Source organism: Suricata suricatta, chromosome X, assembly GCF_006229205.1.
Source record: "Suricata suricatta isolate VVHF042 chromosome X, meerkat_22Aug2017_6uvM2_HiC, whole genome shotgun sequence".
Lineage (NCBI taxonomy): Eukaryota > Metazoa > Chordata > Mammalia > Carnivora > Herpestidae > Suricata > Suricata suricatta.
The window spans coordinates 31,687,791-31,698,014 of record NC_043717.1 but is presented as its reverse complement, the minus strand read 5'-3'; positions in this window follow the sequence as shown (position 1 = coordinate 31,698,014).

Sequence of the window (10,224 nt, the reverse complement as noted above, 5' to 3'; positions counted from 1 at the left end):
GCCGCGAGAGGCCCCGTGCACGCGCAGGCGAGGCCGTGCGCGTGCGTGAGCGCGCACTCCGCGGGGCGCCCGTTTAAGGAGTCGGGATGACAGGACTGCGCATGCTGAGAAGGCCGCCCGCGCGGGCAAGCCCGCGCAGGCTCAGACCCCCAGGCGAAGATCCGGGCAGGGCCGCGGGGAGGGAATGGAGGAGCCTGGGGGTGGGGTCGGAGGTCAGCGCAAAGTCTTCCAGGCCGCCGCGGCACGTAAGTTTCTGCTCTATGCACCCTAGGGCTTTACGTTTGCAGGGCTGTGAGCACCCCGCAAAGCAGGCACGTTTCTGCATTTAGACACCCCACCAGGCCTTGTCAGATGGAAGTGGCCCAGTAGTCGTGTCCTTGGAACAAGCAAGCCTTGTCTGTGCCAGGAACAGGCTGTGACAGGTGGCCGGAGATACAGCTGGAGGCATGGTCAGGAACCTAGGGGCTCAGACACCCCAAAGACTCGCCACCGCAGGAGCGCCATTTTTTAGAGGTCTTCACATTTTGATATGATGCTGAATGACAAGTTTCTGTATGAAGGTACCGTTCTTCCTGCACATAAAATGTTTAGCAGAGAACAGGGGAAAAAAATGTTTAAAATGCCTGAGAACCATTTTCCCCCACCCTAACAAGTCCAACGAACCACCTCACACCCAGGAAAGAGCTGTATCAAGGTCAAAAAATAATGCTCAAACACAATTTGGAACTTCCTCAAAAAGCTAAGCATAAGAGATACCATATGACCAAGCAATTCTACCCCTAGATATATACCTAAGAGAGAAGAAAACCTGATCTTAGCACTATTTATTGTAGCCCCAAAGCAGAAACAACTTGAATCTTCATCAGTTATGCATGGATAAGCATACTGTAGTAAATCCATACAATGAAAAATTATTTGGCCACAAAAAGGAAGTACTACTTATCCAGGCTGTATGTATGAACCTTGAAAATCTGCTAAGTGAAATAAGCTAGACACAAAAGACCGGTGTTGAATGATCCATTTAGAGGCAAGGTCCACAACAGATCCAGAGAGACAGAAATAGAGGTTGCAGGGGGAGGGGCTGCAGGAATAAAGCGTGACTGTTAAGGAGTAGGGGGCTTCGTTTTGGAGGGACAGTATTATGGACTTAGTGGCGGTGGTTGCACAATTTTGTGAACATGCTAAAAAAAAACCACTTAATTGTACACTTTAGAAGGGTGGCTTTATGACATGTGAATTATATCCCAATAAAAAAATAATGTACACTCCACCCAGATTTCCTGTGGCTGGTTTGTAGAGGGACACACAGTACAGATTCTGTGGGAGATTTAGACTGAATCCTGAGAGATTCTACAGTCAAAAGAGCAACACTATCCCAGCCTAAGTCTACTGTGGATGGTGTTAAGGAGACCTTTTGTGAAAGAGTAAAAACCAGTCGGTAGGCTTGAGGGAAGCCTGCCAAGGTCAGTTGTTGCAGGAGTAATTATTACCTCCAGTAAGTTGTACATGGTCCCGGGTCAGTGAGGTCATTGTATAAACAGGACACAAACAGGAGGAAGCGGAGAGCATGCTTAAGGAAATGATCAACAATAACAAAAGGATATGGGGGCATGGAGGGGAGTGAAGGGGAATATGGGTGCAGGTGAAGAAAAGATTAGGAGCAGATTGGCAAGGTTTGTGTTATACAGGAAGTCCCCGCATGGTTTTTCTCAACGCTGGTTACTTATTTGCATCACCTGGAGAGCTTATTTAAAAAAACAAAGCAAAACACTATGACTGCCTGTGCCAAATCCCAGGTGGCCTGAATCCTCTGGTGGGGGGGGGGGGGTGAGGTCTCAGGTGGTCCGAATAGGAGTCAAGGGTTGAGGGATACTGTCCTTTTTGCAATGAGCTTAAACCCAACTTCAGAGAGTTTTCTTCTACATGTTTACTGTCCCCAGACAGCAGCAGGAAAAGGATACTGAACACCTAGAGCCCCGTGGCTCCCCTTAGCCGCAAAAGGTCTTGGCCATGCCTAACTACTCTGGAAAGGAGTCAGAAATCTCAGTTTTCAACCTAACAGGGACCCTACTGAGCATCGTAGATCATTTCATGAGTTAACACATGATACTTCTAGATGGCGTTCATCAGTCAACAATTTCCACTTTGAGCTTTCTGGGGATACCTTTTAGGTCCAGATTCTTGAAAACGTGAACTGTTCTAGCAAAAATAAGTTATTTCAAAGTAAAGATAAATATGGATATTCAATAATGTAATTCATGGGTAAACTCACATAGCTCCTAGCTAAATCCTTGCTACTCAAATTATGGTCTGGGTGATACAATATGGTGACAAACTATCTCAGTTTTCCCTGCACTCTGAGTTTTCATTGTTAAAGCTGGTAAAGTCATTGGCAAACCGGAAAAAGTCAGTCACCCTGCCCTTGAACTCGTGGTGCTGGCATCCACCGGGAGAGCTTCTTGAAAGTGCAAACCTTGGGCCCCAAGCCCATGTTTGCAAGATCCCTAGGAGATTCAGATGCACAGTAATTTCTGTCAGTTGGTCATGGATTGAACTGTGTCCCCCAAAAGGTATGTTGAAGTTCTAGCTTCACTACCTCAGAGGGTAACCCTACATAGAACTCAGGTGGTTGCAGGTGCAATTATTTAAGCTGAGATGGGGTCATACTGGAGGAGGGTCGGCCTTTAATCCAGTGCGACTGGTGTCCTTAGAAGAAGAGACATGAGGAGGGGTCTATGTGAAGACACAGAGACACATGTGGGAGGGGCATGTGACCAATCAGCCTGACACGGCTGCAGGCCAAGGAACTCCAAGGAGTGGAAGAGGCAAGAAACAGCTCTACCCAGCCTCAGAGGGACCATGGCCCTGCTGACATTTTGATCTCAGACCCTTGGCCCCCAGAACTGTGAGAAAATAAATTTATGTCATGTAAGCTGCCCATTTTGTAGTACTTTGTTAGAGCAGCCACATGAAACTAGTAACGTGCCTAAGATTCACTGAATTGAATTGAACACAGGTGTTCAAACTAAAACTTGTACCTGAATGTTCACAGCAGCGCAGGTCACAGTGGCTGAAAGGTGGAAACAACCGAAACATCTACCAGCTAATGAACAGATCAGAAAAATACGGTCTATCTGCACCACGAATATCATTCAGCCATGAAAAGGAATGAGGTACTAACACATGCTATAATGTAGATGAACCTTGAAAAAACCTACTGAGTGAAAGAAGCCAGACACACAGCCTCATGCTATGTTACTACATTTGCATGCACGATCCAGAACATGCAAGTCCATAAGGATAGAAAGCAGATTAGCGGTTGCCTGGGGTTGAGGGAGGGGCAATAGGAAATGACTGCTTAGCAGTTCCCAGGGTTTCCTCTTGAGGTGATGAAAAAGTTCTAGAGCTAGTCGGTGGTGATAGGTGTACCACATTGTGGATGTATTCAGTGCCTCTGAATTGTGCACTTTGAAATGGTTAAAATAATGAACTTTATGTTACGTGTATTTTATCATTCAAATGACATAACCACAGCAGGTCTAAAGGCCCTGAGGCCTGAAGGAATGCTACATTTGGAGAGCTGACTGAGCCAGCAAGGGTCAATAGGAGGGGCAAAGAGGGCATTCGGGAGGCTGGAGAGAGGTCAGCCCATCCAGGTTCTATTAGATAATAAGAACTTTAATATTTTGTCTGAAGTAAGGGGAGCTTCTGATTTTGATTTGTCTTAAATGCAGCAGTACTTCAAGGAGAACTGGACTGCCCACCAAGATACCTCCCTGGTCCCTGCTACCTTCACCCCCTCAATCCTTTCTTCACACAGCAACCAGAGTGATCTTGTTCAAACACAAGCCGTTTTGGGGTGCCTGGGTGGCTCGGTGGCTGAGCGTCTGGCTTCGGCTCGGGTCATGATCTCGCAGTTTGTGGGTTCGAGCCCCACGTCAGGCTCTGTGCTGACAGCTAGCTAAGAGCCTGGAGCCTGCTTCGGATTCTGTGTCTCCCTCTCTCTCTAACCCTCCCCTGGTCATGCTGTCTCTCTCTCTATCAAAAATAAATAAAACATTAGAAAAAAATTTAAAAATTAAAAAACAAACACAAGCCATTTTATGTCAGTCTCTTGCTGAAACCGTCCAGTGGCTTCCCATCATTGTACGAAGAATCAAATTTCAGCCTTTTACCATGATTTAGTAAGCACACGTGAGCTGGCTCTGATGTCCTCTCCCATTAGTTCTCCTTTTACCCTTGTGCTTCGGCCTCTCTGGCCTTCTCTTCGTTCTTCAGTCATACTTGGTTCCACCTGAAAGCCTTCACGCTGGCTGGTCCCATCATTAGAATGTTTGCCCCCCCCCCCCCGAATGCCATTCAGGTCTCAGTACAGTTGTCACCTCATCAGAAAGGCCGTTTTAGATGAAAATAGCCACCCAGTCACTATCCGTTCTAAACCCCTACATTGCATTTACTTACCATTTTCTTACTCACATTTTTGTTTTCTTGTCTGCCTCTCCCACTAAGCCCCACGTGGCAGGTATTTTTTTTTTTTGTCTGCTGTATTCACTATTGCATCCCCACCACCTAGATGAAGTAGCAACTCAGAATGTGCTGACCTAGTGGATGGCACATAGTAGTCACTAAGTAGAGGATTGTTGACTGATGGAACAAGGGTGGGATGTTTGAAAAGGACCTTGAAGTGTAAGATAATGGTGGTGTTTGAGGAAACGAGAAGATCATTACAGGCTATGGCACAGCAGGAATTAAAAAAAAAGCAGAACACTTAGAAAGGCGGTGAGGTGTGCCAGAGGAAGTAGGGTAGGAAAGGACACAAATGTAGGGCTGCAGGGGAGGAGGGCCTTGCCCAGGCCAAGTTTCACTCTTGTGTATGCAGTAGAGAGTGTTGAAGGATCTCTCAGTAGGAGTGATGTGACCGACCAGCATTCCAGCAAAGTAACTTCGGAGTTCGGAGGCAACCGCAGTCACCTGCCTGGGACTTGATGAAGGCCAAACCTTGGCAGATGGCAGTGAGGCCTGAGGAGGTGCCAGAGCGGTGTGTGTCGCCTCCAGCAGCAGGCAAATCTGATGGAGAGCTCATAGACTCGCAGATGCCTGGGCGCTGTCCCCGGAGATCCTGATTGACCCGGTCAGCGGTGGGGCCACAGCAGTCAGTATTTTTTAAAAGCTCCAGAGATGCTCTAGCTGGGATTGAAACCCCCAGGGTGGATAAATGAAGCTGTTTAGAAATAGAATAGACAGCCTTTAGGACCAAGTGGATCGGGGTAATGAAGGAAAAGGAGGAACTGAATATGACTTTTAGTTTCGGTCAACTTGGAGGGCAGCTTTTAAGATGTGTAATCCCCAAATATGGTACATCCAGGCAAGGGACGGGCTGACACTCTGTTACAAAATATGTGTATGAAGCCCTTTTTTAGTCACAAAGGGAAATTTTTGTTGTAATAAGAAAAAGTCATCGAAAAATATATATGCAATAAGACCTCGCCTATGTAAGAACATATCGAAAAGAAATTAGAAGAAAATGTGTAAAAATTGGTGTACCTGGCTGGCTCAGTTGGTAGAACGTGTAACTGCTAATCTTGGGGTTGTGAGTTTGCCCCACGTTGGGCACAGAGATTACATTTAAAAATGTGTATAAAATTTTTACGCTGCCAGCTCTGGATGGTGAGGTTATAAATGATTTTATTTTCTCTTTTTTATATTTACTCTCTTTCCCAGAATTTTGAAATGATCATATCTAACAGTAGGCCCTCCCAAAAGATTAAAACACTTAAGGTTGTAGTACTATACAGGCGCAAAACTTTGAACTGTTTGAAAACTTGCTTACATGAAATTTGAGTGTATGTGCATTCATCTGAATTTCTTTTTTTTAAATATTTATTTTGAGAGAGAGAAAGAGCATGCATGGCGTGTATACAAGCGGGGGTGGGGGGTACAGAGTGAAAGAGAGAAAGAATCCCAAACAGGCTCCACACTCAGCATGGAGCCCAACATGGGGCTTGATCTCTTGGTTGTGAGATCGTGACCGGAGCCGAAATCAAGAGTCAGATGCTTAACCAGCCGAGCCACCCAGGCACCTCCATTCATCTACATTTCTATATTTATTAATATATCTCTGTGTTTCCAGGGTCCCTACCTGAACGCCAAGATGACTTTCGCCCTGGCTATCAGAAATGTCTGCAGGACTGAGACTGCACCTGCTAACTGTAAGTTTGCAAAAGCCACTCAGGAAGGCACGCACCCAAAGACAGGAGAGAACTGAAGTTTGCCAGTTTGGTTTAAGAAGCCTTCATAAGCATCAGAGGGTTAGGCTTGTTCCGAGGACAGCTCAATAGGACACGGAGGAGGATGGTGAATGAATCATGCTTTTTCCTTGAATGGAATTACCCATGCACCTGGGGAAGAAGAACATGTTAAAAAAAAAAAAAGGCTAAACGAGAAAAAAATTTCATGCAGATACTGGGAGCACAAAGTTCTGTAGCCAGTAGAGCCTGCTGAACAAACACTTAGCAGGGACCAAGGGCACTGTTCTCGTTTCGACAGACAGGCAGTTGAAGGTCTCAGAACATGGGGTGGAAACATATGACACTCAACCTCCTCAAATGGCACCAGCCGAAATGAAGGAAAAGGCCAACGCCATTTACTGACAGGACTACATTGGTGAGACTAGAGTGGCAGCGCGAGGTGATAGGTGGGAAGACCAGATTTATAAATTCAAGAGCCACCTCCCTTCACTCTGGGGACTTCCCGAACGTGTTGGGAGGAATTTGAGAGAGAACTGAAGTTCTTGCGAGTTGTTTCGATTTTCTTCATGATTTTGCCCTACAAAAATAAACAGATGTATAAAATACCGCCGTAATATTAGAATTGGAAAATTCATTACTGGAATAGTAAAAAACAAAACAAAACAAAACAATACAACTCTTCCTCAGTAGTGTTTTGCCATTTAGTCATTCACTCTACAAAATTTTTGAGCACCTGCAATTTTCCAGAGGCTTTTCTAAGCACTGGGGATTTAGCTGTGACCAGGCCAAACCAGGTCCTTGTCCTAAGGGGGGACACCCTACTGAGGAAGGCGAACCATAAAATGAATTTTAGCATATCTTTCCTATAGAATTCTATGGGCTAGGCTTTTCATATGAAATACATTTAGCATCAAAATATAATACATAGTATATACCTTTTTTTAGTTATAAAAACAAATTATAGGAGAGAATTATTATCCTCTAAATATAAAAATAGAATATAATAATAGAATGTTCACAACAAAAAAAATCAGGATGAGAATACATGACCATCTTTGAGCAGTGAGTTGTATTTACAATGGCGTTTCACCACTGCAAATGCTCGTCTGATGTTTTTACAAGCAGTATTACATTTATAGTAAAAAAAAAAAATTGCTAAAACGAAACACTGTGTATAGCGGCTAAACCCTAGAAATGCTTTTTGAAAAATTGTGATTTGGATCTCATATTTATCCTGTGGCTATTGGACATAGGAAAAGGCAGATACAACTTTTGTGTATTTGGAGATACAATACAAAAATGGATAATTATGACTTAAGAAAAACCCCTTCATATCTCAACCAAATTGGAATACATACTACTTCTTTAGTCATTCGTCTACAGGTGGACACTTGTGTGGCTTTTATATTTTGGCTGTTGTAAATAATGCTGCGATAAACATAGGGGTGCATATATCCTTTTTGAACTACTGTTTTCTTTTTCTTCAGGTAAATATTCAGTAGTGGAATTACTGAGTTATATGGTAATTCTATTTTTGCTTTTGGGGGGCAGTTCCATACTGTTTTCCACCATGGCTGCACCAACTTGCATTCCTACCAACTGTGCTCAAGGGTTCCTTTTTCTCCACATTCCTCCCTCAAGCCTGTTACAGCTTGTCTTTTTGATACTAGCCACTTTGACTGGGATGAGGTGATAGTTCAGTGTGGTTTTGGTTTGCATTTCCCTGATGATTAGTGATGTTGAACATCTTTTCATGTGTCTGTCAGCCATCTGGATGTCTTCTCTGGAAAAATGTCTCTTCAGAGCCTCTGTCCATTTTTTAACTGGATTGTTTGTTTTTTCGGTGTTGACTTGTAGAAGCTCTTTGTGTATTTTGGATATTAATTCCTTATCAAATAGATCATTTGCCAATATCTTCTCCCATTCAGTAGGTTGCCTGTTCATTTTGTTGATGGCTTCCTTCACTGTGCAGAAGCGTTGTATTTTGGTGTAGTCCCAATAGACTATTTTTGCTTTTATTTCCCTTGCCTGAGGAGACATATCTAGAAAAATGTTACTAAGGACAATGTTAAAGGAATTGCTGTCTATGTTTTCTTCTATTACATTTAAGTCTTTAATGCATTTTGAGTTTATTTTTGCATATGGTGTAAGAAAGTGATTCTATGAGTTTCATTCTTTAGCAGGTAGCTGTCCAGTTTTCCCAACACTATTTATTGTTTGAGATTTTCTTGTTTCTTGAAGTAAGCTTATATTGCTGTGATTTTCTCTCCTAGAACTGCTTTCACTGTATACCAAAGGTCTTAGACTATTGTGTTTTCATTTTCATTTGTCTCCATGTATTATTACCTCTTTGATACCTTCATTGATGCTTTGGTTGTCTAGTAACATATTGTTTAGCTTCCAAATGCTTGTGTTCTTTCCAATTTTTTTTCTTGTAATTGATTTCTAGTTTCATACTGTTGTGATTGGAAAAAAATGGCGTGATGTGATTTCAATCTTAAATTTATTGAGACTTGTGATCTTTCCTGGAGAATGTTTCGTGTGTACTTTTAATCTCATTAGTAAGGTTATGGACTGCTGAGTTTCGACTCAGTGGTAGCAGCATCTCCAAAAGAAGCAGCAAGAGTACCTCTTACAGGTCAGCGTTAAGTGTGAGCTTATGGACTTCAGTCCAAGAGTGGTGGCAGCTTTCTGGTCTGTAGGTAAGACACCCAGTGATCAGCTATTTGCAAATCTGGCCAGAATTCTTTCTCTCCCTGTTTCCATATCCTTTTGCCATGTGATGTTGAAGCTTTCCCCATAAAAGGTGGAATCTATCTCTCTACTCTTTGAATCCAAGCTGGCCGTGTTTCTTACTCTGAACAGTAGAATGCAGAGAAAATGGCATTATGATAGTCCCAACCCTAGGCCTCATGGAAACTCACAGGCTTCGGCTCACTCTCTGGAGCCTCAGGACTGCTAATGGAATACGCCCATGCTAGCCTGCCAGAGAATGAGAAACCATGGGTGTCAGAGTCTAGCCAGCCTTCTTGTCCCAGCTGAGGTCTCAAATATCTAAGGGCGCCCAGCCAAGGTCAGCAAAGCCAAAGCACAGTCAACCACAGATGTATTAGGGACCTCAGCTGAGACTAGAAAACTACTAGCTGAGCCCAGCCTAAATCGTTGACCACAGAATTTTTTTGTAAATAACTGTGCTTTTATACCTGTAAGTTTGCAGTGGTTTGTTACATAGCAATAGCTACATAATAGATACACACCTTTATCCTTATTTTTTTTTTAGCATGTTTTATATCTTTGTAGCAAATCCGTAGCATTACGTTGTTTCTGTTGTAGGTGTATAGAGTGATTTATGTTTGCTTGACTGGGTTCTATTACAAATGTTTCAGTGTCCATAGAATTCACCAATGCTACAGTGTCCATAGAGTGGAATTCTGTGCAGCCATCAAATTAATGAGGCGAATTCCCATAGCATGTTTTTCAATGAAAACAATGAAATTATAAAAACTACATATAGTATGATGCCAATTTGGAGGCACACACCCAGAGTGATAATTAGCATCTCATGATCCAATATCTTTTCATTTTGTGATTTTTTTCTTTTATTTTTTATATTTTCTGCATTTGCTAAATGCTCTGTGAAAGCACATATTTCTTGTATAATTAAAAAAAAGTTTTTTTCATGGGGCGCCTAGGTGGCTCAGTCAGTTAAGCATCTGCCTTCAGCTCAGGTCATGATTTCACGGTTCATGGGTTTCAGCCCCGTGTTGGGCTCTGTGCTGACAGCTTGGAGCCTGAAGCCTGCTGAAAGTGTCCCAAGCCAGGTTGCAGTCCCTCCCGTTGCCCTGTAATCCCCAATCGTGCAGTAGCATCTGATGTGGCACACACACCATTGTTGTCCTTTCTCTCCTCTCCCTAAATACTCTAAGTCACCTTACCACTCAGCAGCTGCTGGAACGTCCTCCTGATGTGTATCCCC